The sequence below is a fragment of the Podarcis cretensis genome, assembly GCF_951804945.1.
Source record: "Podarcis cretensis genome assembly, chromosome: 8".
NCBI classification, from domain to species: Eukaryota; Metazoa; Chordata; class Lepidosauria; order Squamata; family Lacertidae; genus Podarcis; species Podarcis cretensis.
Window position 1 is genome coordinate 28,343,298 of NC_137177.1, and position 16,325 is coordinate 28,359,622.

Consider the following 16,325-nt stretch of genomic DNA (forward strand, 5'->3'; position numbering starts at 1 on the left):
GCTCGGCTCCGGGCACAGTGCTGCTTCGGCGTGGCATGGCAGAGGTGGGCGAGGGTGGTGAGCTGATGCCAGGAGGTGCCATGTCCAGCCTTCGCCTCTTCCCTGGTGCCCTGCGCCACTAGCCTCTAAGGCTAAGATGCCCCTGGTCCCACTACACGTGCCGTCGGCACCCACATTAGAAAGTGATGAAGTCACTTTGGTGGATCACTCTGTGAAGCATAACCATTCTGACACAGACTTACTTTATACAGTTTTATGGGACATTAAAAACAACAACAACAACCGGAATGAGGAGAGATTATGTCAAACTCTTACACCAGCAAGAAACTAGGTTGATTTTCCTTTTTAAATCCCTATATCCAGGAGGATTAAACACTGAATTATACCTAAATTGTTTTGTTTTAATTTTCATGTTAATGTGGCTGTCGTCTGTATTCTCATTTCTGTATATATTGGATGCTGTACCTTTAAATTTCATGTTATCCCATTCACCTGCTGGTGGTCTTTATAATGCAACCATGTTTTAGCTAACAGTGTCAGCCAATTACACTGAGAAAATGTGTATCTAGGTTCCCACCCCCACCCCATTCTCCAATGTTCTAACAAATGTTAATCTGCAGCTGGAATTCCTGGCTGTTGAAGCAGCTAGAAATAAGTCCCACACAGGCCAGGATCTTACAAGTGGTAAGATAATCTTGATACTGATGCTATAGCTATCTCTCTTCCCACTAACCCCAATTATTGGATCTCATAGCTGATATGTTTGAATTACTTTCAAATCAGCAACACAACAGAGCTTTCCCTCTCCATCCTGCATGCATGGGCTCCTGCAGGTGGGCCCCATATTGCAGCTTATGGGCTGCCTCCAGTGTTCTCTGTCCTCTAGTGCAATGGCTCTTGTGCTAGCAGACAGGTGTGTTTTAATGTCGTGAAACAGAAGAATCTAATGCAACAGTTGCAAAAGCAGAAATTTGTTGTGCAACAAATTGTAAAATATGCTGCATGACCCTGTTACCAGCAACCTGCTTATGCGTTCTCTTGTGCAACCATGTTACACTTGTGCAAAATATTTAGCCAGTGGAACAAATACTCTTCTTAATGTCTCCAATTTAGCGCTACATTTGATACAACTTGATAGTTCTAGGTGGCTCCAAGCAGTTTGGTGTGTTTTAGAAAGATTCTTAACATGTTTAGCAAGTTGCTTTGAAAACTGTGTGTGCACGCACTATAAAGTGAATACAAAATTTACTGAATCTTATTCACTAATAGCATTCTTTGAGTGGGAGGCCTTAAGTAGCCAAAACTCTATTTGCTCCTCTGAAATGTCGAGGATACACAGACATCATCCCAATAGGGTAGACACAGGGGGAAGGAGGCATTTCCGGAAATACTGATGCAACTTCTCTCTTATCATTCACTCTGTTTCTGGTGTTCAGACTGTGAGTGCCATTGCTTATGTTGCCAAAACAACACCATCCATGCACAAGAGGGAGGTATCAGCAGGCTTGGAGGAATGCCCTAAATGAGTGTGCAAGGATCCAAATGGCTCAGAACCACAATACCTCAAGGGCCGCCTCTTCCCATATGAACCTACCTGGCATCTTCCGAGGCCCTTCTTTGTGTGCCTCCTCCACAAGAGGTCAGGAGGGTGGCAACACGAGAACGGGCCTTCTCTGCAGTGGCTCCCCATCTGTGAAATGCTCTCCCCAGGGAAGTTCACCTGGTGCCTTCACTATACACCTTTAGGTGCTAGGCAAAAACATTCCTTTGCCTGACTTGATCTACATCCTATACCCTTTTTTAAATTGTTGGCTCTTTGGGGATTTATTTTTATTGGGTTGTTGGTTTTGTTTTGATTTTATATATTTTATATTTTATTTTATGTGAATCACCCTGAGACCTTTGGGTATAGGGCGGTATAGAAGATAAATAAATAAACAGATAAATAAATAAAGGTAAAGGGACCCCTGACCGTTAGGTCCAGTCACGGCCGACTCTGGGGTGTGGCAGTCATCTCGCTTTATTGGCCAAGGGAGCCGGCGTACAGCTTCCAGGTCATAATTAAATAAGCAAGCAGCAAATCAGAACTGCAGTTTGCAGGAGTATGATGAAAATTAAAACTCTAAGCAGGGTGGGGTACAGGACTCCAAAACAGCTCAGTGGGGAGTGAACATACTTGGCTGTTGTGAGTGGATGTGGGTGGGGGAGAAAACCAGAGGAGAATGGGAATGGAATGGTGTGCCCTGAGAGAGGGCATGGCTGGTTGGCTAGGACTCCAAACAGGAGCAGTTCATACTGCAACATTTTGCTGCAGGTCCCACTTGTAAACAAATGCTGCAATCTAAAATGAAGCAGTCCTCAAAGGGCTTAATGAGGAAAAAAGGGAGGAAAGCATTTCCCCTTGTTTTTTGCTTGTCCATAGCTTCAATCCCAGAACGCATTTAAAGTGAAGTAAGCCTCCATGAGAGGGACGCGGGTAGCGCTGTGGGTTAAACCACAGAGCCTAGGCCTTGCCAATCAGAAGGTCGGCAGTTTGAATCCCCATGACAGGGTGAGCTCCTGTTGCTCGGTCCCAGCTCCTGCCAACCTAGCAGTTCGAAAGCACGTCAAAGTGCAAGTAGATAAATAGGTACCGCTCCGGTGGGAAGGTAAACGGTGTTTCCATGCGCTGCTTTGGTTCGCCAGAAGCGGTTTAGTCATGCTGGCCACATGACTGTACGCCGGCTCCCTCGGCCAATAAAGCGAGATGAGTGCTACAACCCAAGAGTCGGCCATGACTGGACCTAATGGTCAGGGGTCCTTTAAGCTTCCATGAAATCAGTAGGACCTTCCTTTGAGCAAGCATGCATAGAACTACGGTAGGCTGTAAGATGCCAGGGCTGGAAACAAACCCTTAAGAGACTTGTACTGTCATTGTATACATGTCTCTGAGTCCCAGGAAAGTTCGTAATAGAATTGCAACTGTATACTTGCAAAAGAGTGAGAATGGAAAAGGTTTTTTCTTCCATATTTCTCCATATGACCACAAGAGGGTGCTGTATCCAACACAGTTCTCATTTTGGAATCATCCCGCTGTGATGCTTAAGAACCTAGAAATTGTAATCTAGTGGATCTCTGCAGTTCATGAAACAAACATCAGTTTTGTGTTTTTAAAAGGGAAAAGACCAGCTGTTATACAGTAGAAACAACTGACAAATAGTTGCCTTCCTACAATAGTTGCTGCCTTGAGTCCTTTAAATGCTTTACCAAAGCAAGCCCCACCCCCCAAATCCTGTGAGTAAAATGTGGCCCTCAGCTCTCCATTTGGCCCACTGAACTCTCCCTAGGCCACACCCCTCAGCAACCCTACTACACCATCATTCAGGGCTTTTGCTTGGCTGGAATTGATTCTTCAACTATGATAATGTGGCATAATGGGAAGAGTGCTGAACTAGGACCTGGGGGACCAGGGTTCAAATCCCCATTTGGCCCTGAAGCTCTCTGGGTGACCTTGGGCCAGTCACTGCCTCTCAGCCTAACCTACCTCACAGGGTTGTTGTGGGGATTCAGTGTGGAGGAGGAGAACCATTATGCCACCTCAAGCTCCTTGGACATAGATTTCTTTGACCAGTTTAGAATAACTCCTGTAAGGAAATAATAGTAAAAGACAATGGAATTAGGTTACTGAATACATGGATGTGTAAGAAGGGGGAAGTTAACTAAGTAAAACTGAGGACCCAAGTAAGAAGGGGAGGGAAGTCAAATGCAAACGGATTACAAATGAATCAAATAAAAAAGTATGTATTCTGCTGTTGTTTTTCTTGTATAGTGGTACCTTGGGTTAAGTATTTAATTCGTTCTGGAGGTCCGTTCTTAACCTGAAACTGTTCTTAACCTGAAGCACCACTTTAGCTAATGGGGCCTCCTGCTGCTGCAGCGCCACCGGAGCACGATTTCTGTTCTCATCCTGAATCAAAGTTCTTAACCCGAGGTAATATTTCTGGGTTAGCAGAGTCTGTAACCTGAAGCGTCTGTAACCCGAGGTACCACTGTAACTTCGTTTATAAATATTCCTTGCCAAGATAGAGAAGGAAAAGTCTCTCTCTCTCTCTCTCTCTCTCTCTCTCTCTCTCTCTCTCTCTGTGTGTGTGTGTGTGTGTGTGTGTCTCTGTGTGTAAAAATATCTGATTTCTGTGCAGCTGGCATGTGGCCTACCCACCCATTTTTGCTTCTGGCTCTGTCAACCAATGGTATGTGGCCCTTGGAATGTTTCCCATGATGCAATGTGACCCTCGGGCTAAAGAAATAGGCTTCCCACCCCTATCCTAGAGCAGATTACAGAGCTGCTCATTCTGTGGTTCTGCTGTCAACACCTTCCTCTCCATATCAGCTGGGTAATACACCTGGAGGCCTGCTAAGAAATGGAGGTTGACAGCAGGACCAAAGCAGGACCAGGCACAAGGAGCTTTGACAAAGGGCTGCAGCTCAGGCCTTGCATGCAGAAAGTCCCAGGTTCGATTCCTGGCATCTCCTGGTAGGGCTGGGAATGTCCCCTGCCATGAATATAGGAAGATGCCTTATATTGAGTCCATCTAGCACACTATCATCTATATTGACTGGCAGCGGCTCCCCAGGTTTCAGATAGGGGTATCTCAGGTAGGGGACATCTCCAGCCCTACCTGGAGATGCACAGAGACCTGTTCTCTTGTACTGTCCAACATGCTGTGGACACTTAGAAAATGGTGTAATAATACCAGCAACAACAGCAACAACTCAATATTGTTATCCACCTGTTGCAGATGGAAAGGAGCAGGTGGTTTTCAGACAAATTGAAGGTGCTGGTATTAATCTTGAAAGCACTAAATGGCCTGCATATAGGACACGTAAAGGACCTCCTTATACCACATAGGTCTACTTGTCATTTAAGTTCTTCCTCAGATGCCCTGCTTCGGGTTTTTATTTTACTCAAATGATTTTACTCAAATGCTATTTATTTAAAGCATTTTTATCCTGATTTTCTGCCCCCAAAGGCCCCTGTAGCAAATGGCCAAATGACAGTCCCTGCCCTTGGGCTTACCATTGAAAAGACATAACACAAAAGGAAAAGTGATTGGTCAGGAGGAGGGGAAAAAGAACACTCAAGCACTGTTTCTTAGTTTTAGACTTTTTGTAATGAACAGCTGGTGTGTTCTTCTTAACTACACTATTGCTGACAAAGGATGAGAGCCCATGCATTATGTGGAGAGAGGAAAACCAGGCTTGTGTGACTCAGCTGCAAGGCACACGTGGCCATTTGGCACCCGCTTCCACAGCTGAGCCAGCACCTCCCCATTGATGCTCAAGCAGTAGCCCTTGTCAAGCCACACTGACCTAAGGGTTAGGCTTGTGGTCTCATTAAAGCAGTATTGAGCTGAGAGGAAAGAGGTGGTGACAGGATGCCTCCACAGGCACTTCTGATGAATTGCACCAAACACATAATAAGCTGCAGTGAGGAGGACCACATGGGTGATGCAGTAAAGCTGGGGCTGGCACCTCACAGAGAAACTGACAGCCCCCCTTAGCATGGAATGTGTGTATTTAACAGGGCAGTTTTGCTGACAAAGTTATTGGAATGTGATGGGAGCCAGGCAGTGGAGTGTCACCATTGCAGGTGGCTATCTCAGACATTCCCCTGTATTATGACAATAACAAGACTCCATGCAAATAGAAAACCATCACAGAAAGTAAAGGGCTGGCCTGGAATCTCTCCCCTCCCTCTCTGACATGTTAATTCTCTATTTTCAGAGACTGCTTTTGTTCTGTTTTTCTGTAGAAGAGCATTCAGAGGTATGATTTGTCACCTGTTGTCTGAAGTGTACAGCCCATTCTACCACCTCAGCCTGTTTCCTCTGGAGACTCAGCCAGTATTGTCCAAAGACACCTCAAACACAGCACTTTCCCACTTTTTCATATGTTCTTCAGGGACTCATCAAGTAATCAAGCAATGCCACACCTGCATGAACTGGCTTCTGCTAGTGCTGAAATTATTTTGTCCTTGGGAAGCTTTCTTATAAAATCCAAATCTGCTTTAGCTCTCGCCTGCTAGTCTCTGCTTCCCAAGTTGATTTACTGAAGAATCAATTGAACTGGTTCATTGTAATCACCTCATTATTATGTACTGTAAAATAATACATTTTCTATTTACACCCTAGTGACCCATTTTTTGTTAGCCTTGTCATGTTTTATTATTTATGTTTGTAGAAATAATAATAAAAATTATTTTGTGAATTCTTTGTTACTGATTTTGTAACAGAAACTTAATTTAAAAATCCAGATCTGCTATTTTTAGTTTACACCAGTTGCTTCCTAACCTGTCCTTAGTAGGTAAGACAACCAATAGTTCTTTCTTTTCATTTTTTCCCATGCCCACCTTCTCCCCTTGCATCAAAAATATACCCTTTACCATGCAATATTCTGTTAAACTGCTTTTTATTTTTTAAAATTGTTTTTAGCTGTTTTTGCGTGTTGGGGGAGGGTTATTTGACTGTTTCTGTTTAAATTTTGATTGGGTATTTTGTGTTTAATGTTGCAATTTTATCGTGAACCACCCTGAGACCTGCAGGTATAGGGTGGTTAATTAATTAATTAGTTGATTAATTAAAAATAATAACAACCCTCAGAGGATTAGCTATGGGTTACTTGGCCCCCAAAAGTTTAGCTACCCCTGCTCCAGCTAAATGATGAATTTTGAGTTATTATTTCCCTCCTCACCTTCCAACCTTTTAAGCACATCTCTGTTCATGTTTGCCTCTGAAATCATGAGACCTAGAAACTTGTCTGCTATATAGGAATTAAGATTTTAGAGAGCACGCAGGCACCTATCATTTGATGCTCACTGTGGCATTACTCTAAGGTGTAGTTGCCTTGATTATCCCACAGAGTGAAAAGAACAGAAGATTATTCTCTAAAACAGGGGAGGGAAGCCTTTTTAAGTCTCAGGGCCATATTCCCTTCTTGGAAACTTTATGAGGAGATGCATGCCAGTGGTAGGCAGGGTCAGGGCAGAGGAACAAACACAAATTTTACCTTCATACAATGGGTTAGTTTCTGTACTCACTTAACATTCCCAGTGGCATAGCGTGGGTTGTCAGCACCCGGGGCAAGGCAAGTAATTTGCGCCCCCTAACCCATGGATTTGCGTCCCCTAACCCTAACCCCCAGATGTTGCACCCGGTGCGGCCGGGGCCCCCTGCACCCCCCACGCTACGCCACTGAACATTCCCTCTCTGTTCTCTGCCCAAACAAGCAAGTGACATTATCAGAGTCCAAGGACACATTACAGCCAGGCAAAAAGACTTGGGTGTGAGGCAGGGCCAGTGAGGGGTGTAGTCTGGGGAGAATTCTAAGGGCCAGGCAGAGAGGCCTAGGGGCCACATTCAGACCTGCAGCTCCCCAGCCCTGCAATAAAAGCTAGTGACTTACTTGGTAACCCTTTACACCTTGTGAAGTTCTCATATAAGCTTTATTCATTAATTCGTTAGTGTATTTTTTTAAATACTGCTTTTCAATAATTTTTTTAAAGCAGTATTAGACATCAATAGCAAATATTAAAGGAAGATGACTTGCACATTCAAGCCTGGTGGCCACTCTGAGAATGGGGAGGGGGGCGGCTTTAAAATAGACAGTAGTTCTAAACCTTTAATTAATCAGATCAGATTTATTTATCACTCTATTCTGCATGGGCCTGCAACAGGGCTGTAACCACCTATAAGCCTGTGGGGTCTGCTTCCCTTGGTACTTCAGAGTATTTTCAGGCCCCTCTTAGAGCAATGAGCTCTGACTGTTAAAAAGGACATCTCTGGTCCTTTTACTTGTACAGTGGTACCTCAGGTTAAATACTTAATTCGTTCCAGAGGTCTGTACTTAACCTGAAACTGTTCTTAACCTGAAGCACCACTTTAGCTAATGGAGCCTCCTGCTGCTGCCGCACCGCCGGAGCATGATTTCTGTTCTCATCCTGAAGCAAAGTTCTTAACCTGAAGCACTATTTCTGGGTTAGTGGAGTCTGTAACCTGAAGCGTATGTAACCTGAGGTACCACTGTATGTAAAAAAGCATGTGTGCAGCATTTCCCCCCCAATTGTTCATCAAGACTGAGAATGCAACACAAACATCCCTTGAGTTCAATGGGGCACATATCTGAGTAGAGATATATTGTATTTCAAACTTTAACCATAGTTGGCTACCTGTGGCTTTGCTGCAAGGATTATGTGCTCCTTTGGCCCATCACTGCCATAGGCAATTTCTGACTGTAGCCTCACAATTTCAGCAAATAAAGGGTACGGGGCATAAGAGAGACCAACTGATTTTTTTTTAGACATAAAAAGTAAGCAATGGAAAATGTTCTGCTGGGTGAAATTGGCTGGACAGGGAGCACAGCCCAGTCCTAGGCAGAGTGGCAGTGGTTTACTTGCAGCTGTGCCCAGAATGTAGGCAGATCTTCATCTGCATATCCTAAGTCCTCCTTCTCTTTTATTGGCTGCAATGACAGAAAGAAACCAACAGGTGAAGATGGGCAATGCTGGGATGTGCAGTGGCAAGAACAGCTTATCCTGTTGATTTTGGCATGCCGTGGGCCTACTTAAAGTTCCAGAACCTTTCTCCATCCAACAGGTGACAGCACTGTCAAGAATAAAGGGCATTACCAGTTACAACCCACATCAGTTGGACCTGCAGCAAAATGTTGCAGTATGGAATGTTGCTGTTCCGGTCTCCAGAATTCCCTCAACACTTAGTCAGCATTGTGTGACTGAACATGCTCAGTCCCCATTTGCTGTTCTGGGGTTCCCTCGTCTTACATTTTTCTCCACCTGCAGATTTGTTGTAGTTCTGCAGGTTCCTCTCTATCTGGCTGATATCTGCCTCTTGAGCATGGGTGGTGCAGTTTTGGCTACTTCAGCACTCATTGCCTGAACACTGGAAACAGAGGGAATGATACTCTGAAAAGTCTTAACCATATTAGTTTCCCACTGGAGCGGGGGGTTGGGATGAGTCAACAGTGGAAAAAGATGCCCTTTAGACTCTGATCCGTGTGGAGCAATCCTAACAGGTTTCCCCTCCAATGTAGTAAGGCAAAGGACAGGATGGAGTCTGCCCCGTGAGCTCTTCAAGCTTCATCCTACTCTGGTTTAGAGGTTAGGTAGCTGGCTCCCTTCTCCCTCTTCCTTCTTGCACAGAGTGACTAACCCTACCACTTCCTTACGAGGTTTCCAAAATAGGATCTTGCCAAATCATTGATTGCATTCCTCAGACACTGAGAAGTGATAATAGCAGCCTACCTTACAGGGCTCTTGTGACCATTACTGGGACAACAAATATGAAGTCCGTTGGACAGTTCATAAAGTGGGATATGTCAGTGATGAATATGATCATGCTCAGTGCCTCCCAGTCTTTGCAGGTCACATGACAGGATTGCTTAGCCCCTTATGATTCACTCCCTGACCTGATCAGCAGATGGTAATAGGCAGGGCTCCCCACCCACCCCCCAGCTAGAACTCACCAGAACTCAGTTCCGGCACCTCTTATGTGGGGGCCATTGCCATTCTAAGAGAACAAGGAAAGTGATCATGATGAGTTTTGGCACCTCTTTTTCTAGAAAAATAGCACTGGTAATAGGGTTCCTGTGGGGCTACCTTTAAGTTTGATCTGGAAGTTACAGCTAAGTTGTTCTGTGGGGCAACTATCTGACACCTTGGTTGAAGAAAAATGCACAGACTGTTTCTATGCCAATGAGCCAAGCTTAAGGTATTTTAGTTTATAAAGCCCTAAACAACTCACAACCTTTCAACCAGGGTTGGAGAACCTTTTTCAGCCTGAGGGCTTCATTCCATTCTGGACAACCTTCCAAGGGTCACATGCCAGCTATTTGCAAAACTGGGTGGAGCAGCAAATGTAAATTTGACCTTTAGTACAGTAGGTTATTTTCTATACACTCTACCCTACATCTAGGCAAGCAAGAGGCATTATCAGAGTTCAAGGATACATTCCAGCCAGGGTGCAAAGCTGGGGCAGTTAGGGATGTGGCCTGGAAAGAGTTCCGAGGGCCATATTTGAAGTTCAGGAGGGCCACCTGGCTCCTGGGCCTGAGGCCCTCCACCCCTGGTTTACTGAGACAATGTGAAGTTTGGAAGACTCCCCAAAGGCCTGTATAAGTGCTAATCGTTGTTATACAAATCACAGTGGTTCCACCAAATGAGCTAGTAAAGGGAATATTGGTGTGCTGTCTTTCCATTCTGTCTTCCCTCCACCCCCGCTTGAAATTACTTTTGCCAAAGGACTCCCTGCCTCACCCTCCAGGAACTGATTTATTCCTCGATGGGGGTGTAGAATTCATTAGGAAAAGTGAGTGTCAGTTGACTGCTAATGAGAGATGGAGTGTTTCACCTCTAGGTCGCTGGTTCACACTGAGCCTAGGTCAGAAGTCGCAAGCAACCTGCTGGCCTTGGCATAACGAGTCCCGGAGCTCGCCAAGGTTCTTGATGAGCAGGACTTCATGTCACACGCAGAAAGCCATCATTGCAATTGTTGTTAATTGGCATCCTTGCTGGTGGCTGCAACAGTAAGGCCAATGAGTGAAATCGTTTGGAGGCAAACCTTCTCTTCCCTTCACCCACACTGTTGCATAAGGTGCCTTTTGCTCTTGGTCAGGATTCATCTTTCCAAATGGCACGAAAGGGGTGGATCCTTGTAGACTGTCATGGACTAGTTGGGTGCAGAGGAGTGGTGGGAGGCACCAGCTTGGGGAACCTCCAAGGGATGAAGGTGCAGAGCCAGGGGACTGGTGGTGGGATGACAAGGAGTGGTCAGAGGGGGAAGACTGAAGAGGTAACATGGCTAAGTGAGTGGAGGGAGTTAGTGGCAGCAGTCCGGAAATAGAGGCTGGAGAGGAGGGACACCTACAGGCAGAGAGAGGCAGGCTCCTGAAGAAGCCAGGGTGTCTCCTTCTGCTGCTGTGACTGGCTCCCCTCCCCACTGGTTTCTCAGAACCTGCAGAGGTATGAAGAGGGCAAAGCAGAGACAGACAAGGTGACAGAGTCTCAGATTGCTTGGAAGGGTCCAGGAGAGGAGGAGATTTAGGGAGCTGTGGGAGAGGGGGCACCTTCAGACCTTGCAACTAACTGGGGCAAAATCTACTGGGATGAGTTGCTGTGCTCAGTAGGCTTGAGCTATTTTGTTTCTTTGAATAAAGAGTTAATTTCACTGACACCATGTGAGTTATTGCTGACCTGCTCCTGACATCTTGACTTTCTTTCTTTTTAAAAATCTCCAAGTCTTTTAATCTAAGCTGCTTCATCTGCATTAGCCTCACACAGCTCTTTCTAGATTTCAGATCCTGCGGCATTTAGTCTGTAGTGTTTGTTTGCTCTTAAAATACTTATTATTCCTTTGATTTTCTATTCTAAGCTGCCCTGGGAATTTATAGTAAGGGCAAGGCATATATGCTGATCAATTGATCAATCAATCAATAGCTCCTGCTTTCAAAAGGCAGCTATTGTTTTGATGGAGGATGGTGTGGTTTTAGGGAAGCAGCGATTGTGATGGATCCTTCTCCTTTCTCCTTTCTCCTTTCCCCAAACAGAAATGAGGCAACAGTCCTAATTCTGTGCATACATTAACTATTTGCGTAGAGTAGTGGGATTTGGGTTGCCCTGGATGGTCCCACTCCATTTCAGCACCATATATAGTGTCTGCAGAGCAGCTGTGTGTGTGGCCTCCAGTGATAACCATTATCATAGCAATGGCAATCTCAGTTCTCTAAGGCAACATACATTTAAATCACTATTATGACACTGTTAGTCAGGACTCCCCATAAATAGTCATGGGGACTGTTGTTTGTTAAGGGTGCTGAGAATTGTTAGGCAACCCCATTCCCTTCACAAAGCTATGATTTCCAGAGTGGTTTACCGATCAATCACTCTTCCCAGGGACCTCTGAGAATTGTAGCTCTCTGACACAAATAGGGGTCTCAGCACCCTTAACAAACAACAGTTCCCAATATATATATTTTTGGTGGGGGTGGGGGTCATGTCTAATAAAAAAGAAAAAAATGGTGCTTTAAAGTAAGTAAGAGAGCTTTATTCAGGCTAACAATAGTACAGACAAAACAGCAGACATAGAAGACATGATTCAGGAGTTCAGGAACAAGGCAAGGAGTTCAGAACAAGTTTCCACACCCTGCCCACCAAGCTTTTAAAGATGAGATATGCCACATTCACTCACAAGACTTGCTTGCCTTACAGGAATGTTGGGATTGCAAATGTGTGATCTTATGGGGTGGGTGGCTCTGTTCTGATCTGCAAAAGCAGTGCCTGGTTCTAGATGACAACACTACACTCTCCTGTTCAGGTTCCTGTTCAGTCACTGCTGCCTCCTGCCTTGGTTGCCCCGAGCCCCTCCCCCAGCTTCGATTGGGAGTCTCTGCTCTGCAGGTAGGTGGGGGGAGAACAGGCATCTGTTATCCCCTTCCAAAGTCGCTGAAGCTGGGGCAGAAGGGGGAGACCCCCGTTCAACCCAGATTCACACCATTCAGGTCCCCATCCTCTTCTAGTGTGATGGGACTTGCCAATCAAAACCCAATCACTACAGCACTTTGGGGCACATGACGCATTCCATTTTGAGCCCCAACTGTGTTATCTCCTGCCCTAAGATCCAATGTTCAAGGACAGACATAACATTCAACATTTGATATTCTCCTTTATGGAACATATGAGTCAGGGACTTAGAAGGTTTTTTTTTACTGGAAGTTCATTGCATCAAAGTGTACCAGAACACTTTCAGATTGCTGGGAAGGCCAGGAGAGCTTCCTGAGATTGTTAATACCAGACGATTCTGGAAACGTATTTAGTTAAAGGGAAGGAACAAGTCCTGCCAAATATGGTTTTACTTTAATTTATGTTTATTCTCCGCTCAGAATCCTGGACGGTGTGTAACCATGGTGTCTTTCAGCACCCTGGAGAGTTACAGAGAGTCATTGAGCGGCGCAGATCAGCACCTTGGACAGAGCGTGCAGCTCCGCGCTGTTCTTTAATATAACGTTTCTCTTCCTTCAGTGTTTCTCAGAATGTGACACTGTTTACTGATACACACGCAGGAGGAGACATACACTCCGCCTGATCTAGGGAAAAGGAGTATAGAGTCAGGGATGTGTCATACAAAGTGGCTGGACATTCTAGAGACAAGTGCAATTTAAATCACTTTCCAATATTAAGTGACTTACCTGATTACACTCCAGTTATGTTAAATATGGCTCAGGGAGAAAACTTATCTGTCTTTACTTTTTAAACAAATGAATAAATTCCCCCCACACTTTGTCAGACTGTCCACTCTCTGGGAAACGTCGAGAGATGTATGACAAGTAATCCCTCGAAGATAACGTTGCAACGGGCCTCTTTTCAGTTTTCTCTCGCAGTGCAGCCCCATTCATGTCTACTCAGAAGTAAGCACCTTTGAGTTCTATGGCACTCATGGGCGTAGCCAGAATTTTGACAGGCTTTTGTGGGGGGGCAGAACCTCAGATCTGTATTGATTTGTATTGATGATGGGACTTACGCCAAAGTAAGTGGGTTGACGGGATGCAGGAAGACAGGCTATTCCTGCTGGATACTGAACTGACAAAAGACTCCACTTTGCAAGGACGGATAGGTTTCGTCTGGAGAAAACGGTGGGATGCTGCTAATTTCAGCGAATACGTTATGCTGAAAACGAACCTTCCTAATTAGGGGACCTAATACCCTTCTCTTTAATCTGCCTCTGGCCGCCCCTATCCCGTGCGGGTCCTCCTGGGCTTAATCCCAAGGAAACGAGCAGAGAATTGCACCGTCGGTCTGCCTTTTTCCCGGGGCTGAAAGGCAGCCAGCTCGTGCACATTTCACCAAGATGTCCACTAACACAGACAACTACTGTATAGGGAAAGCCCGAGAGTCCTACGTTTATATTTGATGGAGAAGCGATGAGAATGTTGTTGCCGTTCAGCCGTCCTAAGCTTCCTCGGACAGGAGGAAAACTTTGAAGTTTTGCTCCCACATATCCACTCCCCCCCACATATTAATTGCGCGAGGGAGATTTGGTTCAGTTTTTTTAAAGCACCCTTTGGAAGCTCTTCAAATCACCTCTTTTAACTATGCCAATACTAAACAGTTTGATTTCCAGGTATAGCCATTCGGGATTTTTTTTAATGTTTGTTTTTTTAAAGCCCCCCGTCCCACCACACAGAATTCTGAAAGAGTATTTGTGGGGAAAATGTTTTGGTTTTTTTACAGATTACAAGACGATCCGTATATTCAGAATTCCCCTGCTCCGAACGGGAAATAGATGGGTATTGCGCGATTGTCAGTTCCTAAACTTCACCCTTGATTTCATTTGCAGGCCTATAAAGAGAGTAGGATTAGGCCAGAGACAATCAGGCATGTCCAAACAAAAAAAATTCCTTCCAGTAGCACCTTAAAGACCAACTAAGTTAGTTCTTGGTATGAGCTTTCGTGTGCATGCACACTTCTTCAGATACACGAAAGCTCATACCAAGAACTAACTTAGTTGGTCTTTAAGGTGCTACTGGAAGGAATTTTTTTTGTTTTGACTATGGCAGACCAACACGGCTACCTATCTGTAACTGGAGGCATGTCCAAAGTCCGTTTCAGGGGCCTTCACTTCATCAAATCTGGCCCTCTTTGAAAAAAGTTTGGACACCACTGAGCAGAACTGATAGCTGTCTCCTGTTAGACGTTGTTGTTGTTTATCCCCCAAGAGATGCTTATACAGAAAAAGTTAAGATCTGTTTGCTGTTGCCAGCCCTACATTTTTCAGAAGCCTCCTCCATCTCTTTATTATAGCGTTTGTGCGCTTTCATGGTGTGTCTCTCCAATTGGAGATTGGATGGCGGACACTGACCTCCACACTGGCCACTCCTTGTAGCATCCGTGTCAACCCCTTAATCCTTCCCCCACCTTCGGCGCCATTTCAGCCTCGCAGCATCCAGTCCTAACTCCCTTTGCCACGCACGCGTTTGCACCGACGGCTACGGGGGCGCCTTTAAACACCTGAGAGTCCTGTGCTCTGAAACGTAATGTGTGAAGGGACCCATCCACGCTGGCAAACACGGATCTTACTTCTTCGTCCTTGAGGGGCCCTTGTGGCCTCGGGATTAAATCTATTCCGGAGCCCAGAGATGCGGCAAAGAGAAGGCTTGCGCGTGTGGAGAGGAGAGGAGGCAAAAGGGCTAGTGGAAGGTGCTAGTGGTCGTGTGTACGCTTGTGCACGCGTGTGCTCCTTCTGGAGCTGCCACAGCCGCTGCCCCTTTAACAGGGCTCCGCTTTGCTCCAGGGGAATAGCTGGCTGGTATTGTCCAGTTTGAACTGAGCACCGGAAATGGAGGGGCTATTTGCCTCCAGAGATCGCACTGGTCATTCGGCCATTGTCCTCGGCCAGCCGTGAAATCTCTCCCCCAAAAAGGGAGGGGGGAGGGGTGGCGTTGGAGAAACGGAGCGCTCGCCCTTCCCGCTCCTGCTGCCCCCCCCCCCCAATGATCAGATGCAGCATCCTGGGGTCAGGCGTGACCTCCCCGCCCCATCGCCAAGCCCGCTTGCCCCGCGGAGCCGTCAAGATGGGGATGGGGAATCCTCAGCCGCCGGCACCCCCCGGCCCTCCAGAGGAGCCAAATAGGCCATTTCCGCTGAAAATATGGAATTGACAAATATCAGCGAGCCGCAGGATGGGGAAGGCCGCGGGGGTGGGGGGAGCAGACCGACTCCAAATCGCAGAGAGCCGGGCCAAGGCGAGGGTCTCCTTCCTCAATTAGGGATGGGAGGGAGAGAGGGGCTCACCAGCTCAATATAGATAAGAGGAGAGGTGGGTTTCCGCCCCCATCCGGTTCCCCCCCCCCCCGTGAACCCCCACACATTTCCAGCCCCCCCATCACTATCCATCAGCACTTTGTGCGCATCGATCGCCTCTCATTTTCTCTGATTGTCTTTTAAGCAGCCTTCGGGCCCCGCCCCCGCCCCAATCAATCAGCCCTTCTGTTCCCGGGGGGTAATATAGACATCATCGGGATACATTCAGAAACGGGTGTTTGTAGAGGTGTGTGTGTGTGTGTGAGGTGCATTTTGTATGAAGGGTGAGAAAATCTCCAGGTCGTCATAACTCTCCCCACCAGCACAACTATTGTATTAAAACCGGTTTGTGCCTTTTAAACAAAATGTATTATTTTGAGCTGAACCTATTTTGTTAGCTGCACAGTATCTCATTTTTATTATTTTTTATTTTTTGGTGCGTGTAAAAGCGACCCTGAATATTTCATTTCATTTCATTTCG

General features: G+C 46.0%; 1 protein-coding gene across 6 annotated transcripts in view; it reads left to right on the top strand.

Annotated features, from left to right (window-relative positions):
- LOC307221729 (uncharacterized protein) overlaps positions 1-6,209 on the top strand; it is a 68,699-nt gene extending 62,490 nt beyond the window's left edge. For 3 of the 6 annotated variants that reach the window (XR_013841449.1, XR_013841454.1, XM_079986514.1), the window contains one exon: positions 5,764-6,209. The gene's annotated coding sequence lies outside the window, so the exon portion shown is untranslated. The remainder of the gene's footprint in view (positions 1-5,763) is intronic. The other 3 variants (XR_013841455.1, XM_079986516.1, XM_079986518.1) reach the window with 2 other exon arrangements.
- The last annotated feature ends 10,116 nt before the right edge of the window (positions 6,210-16,325 follow it).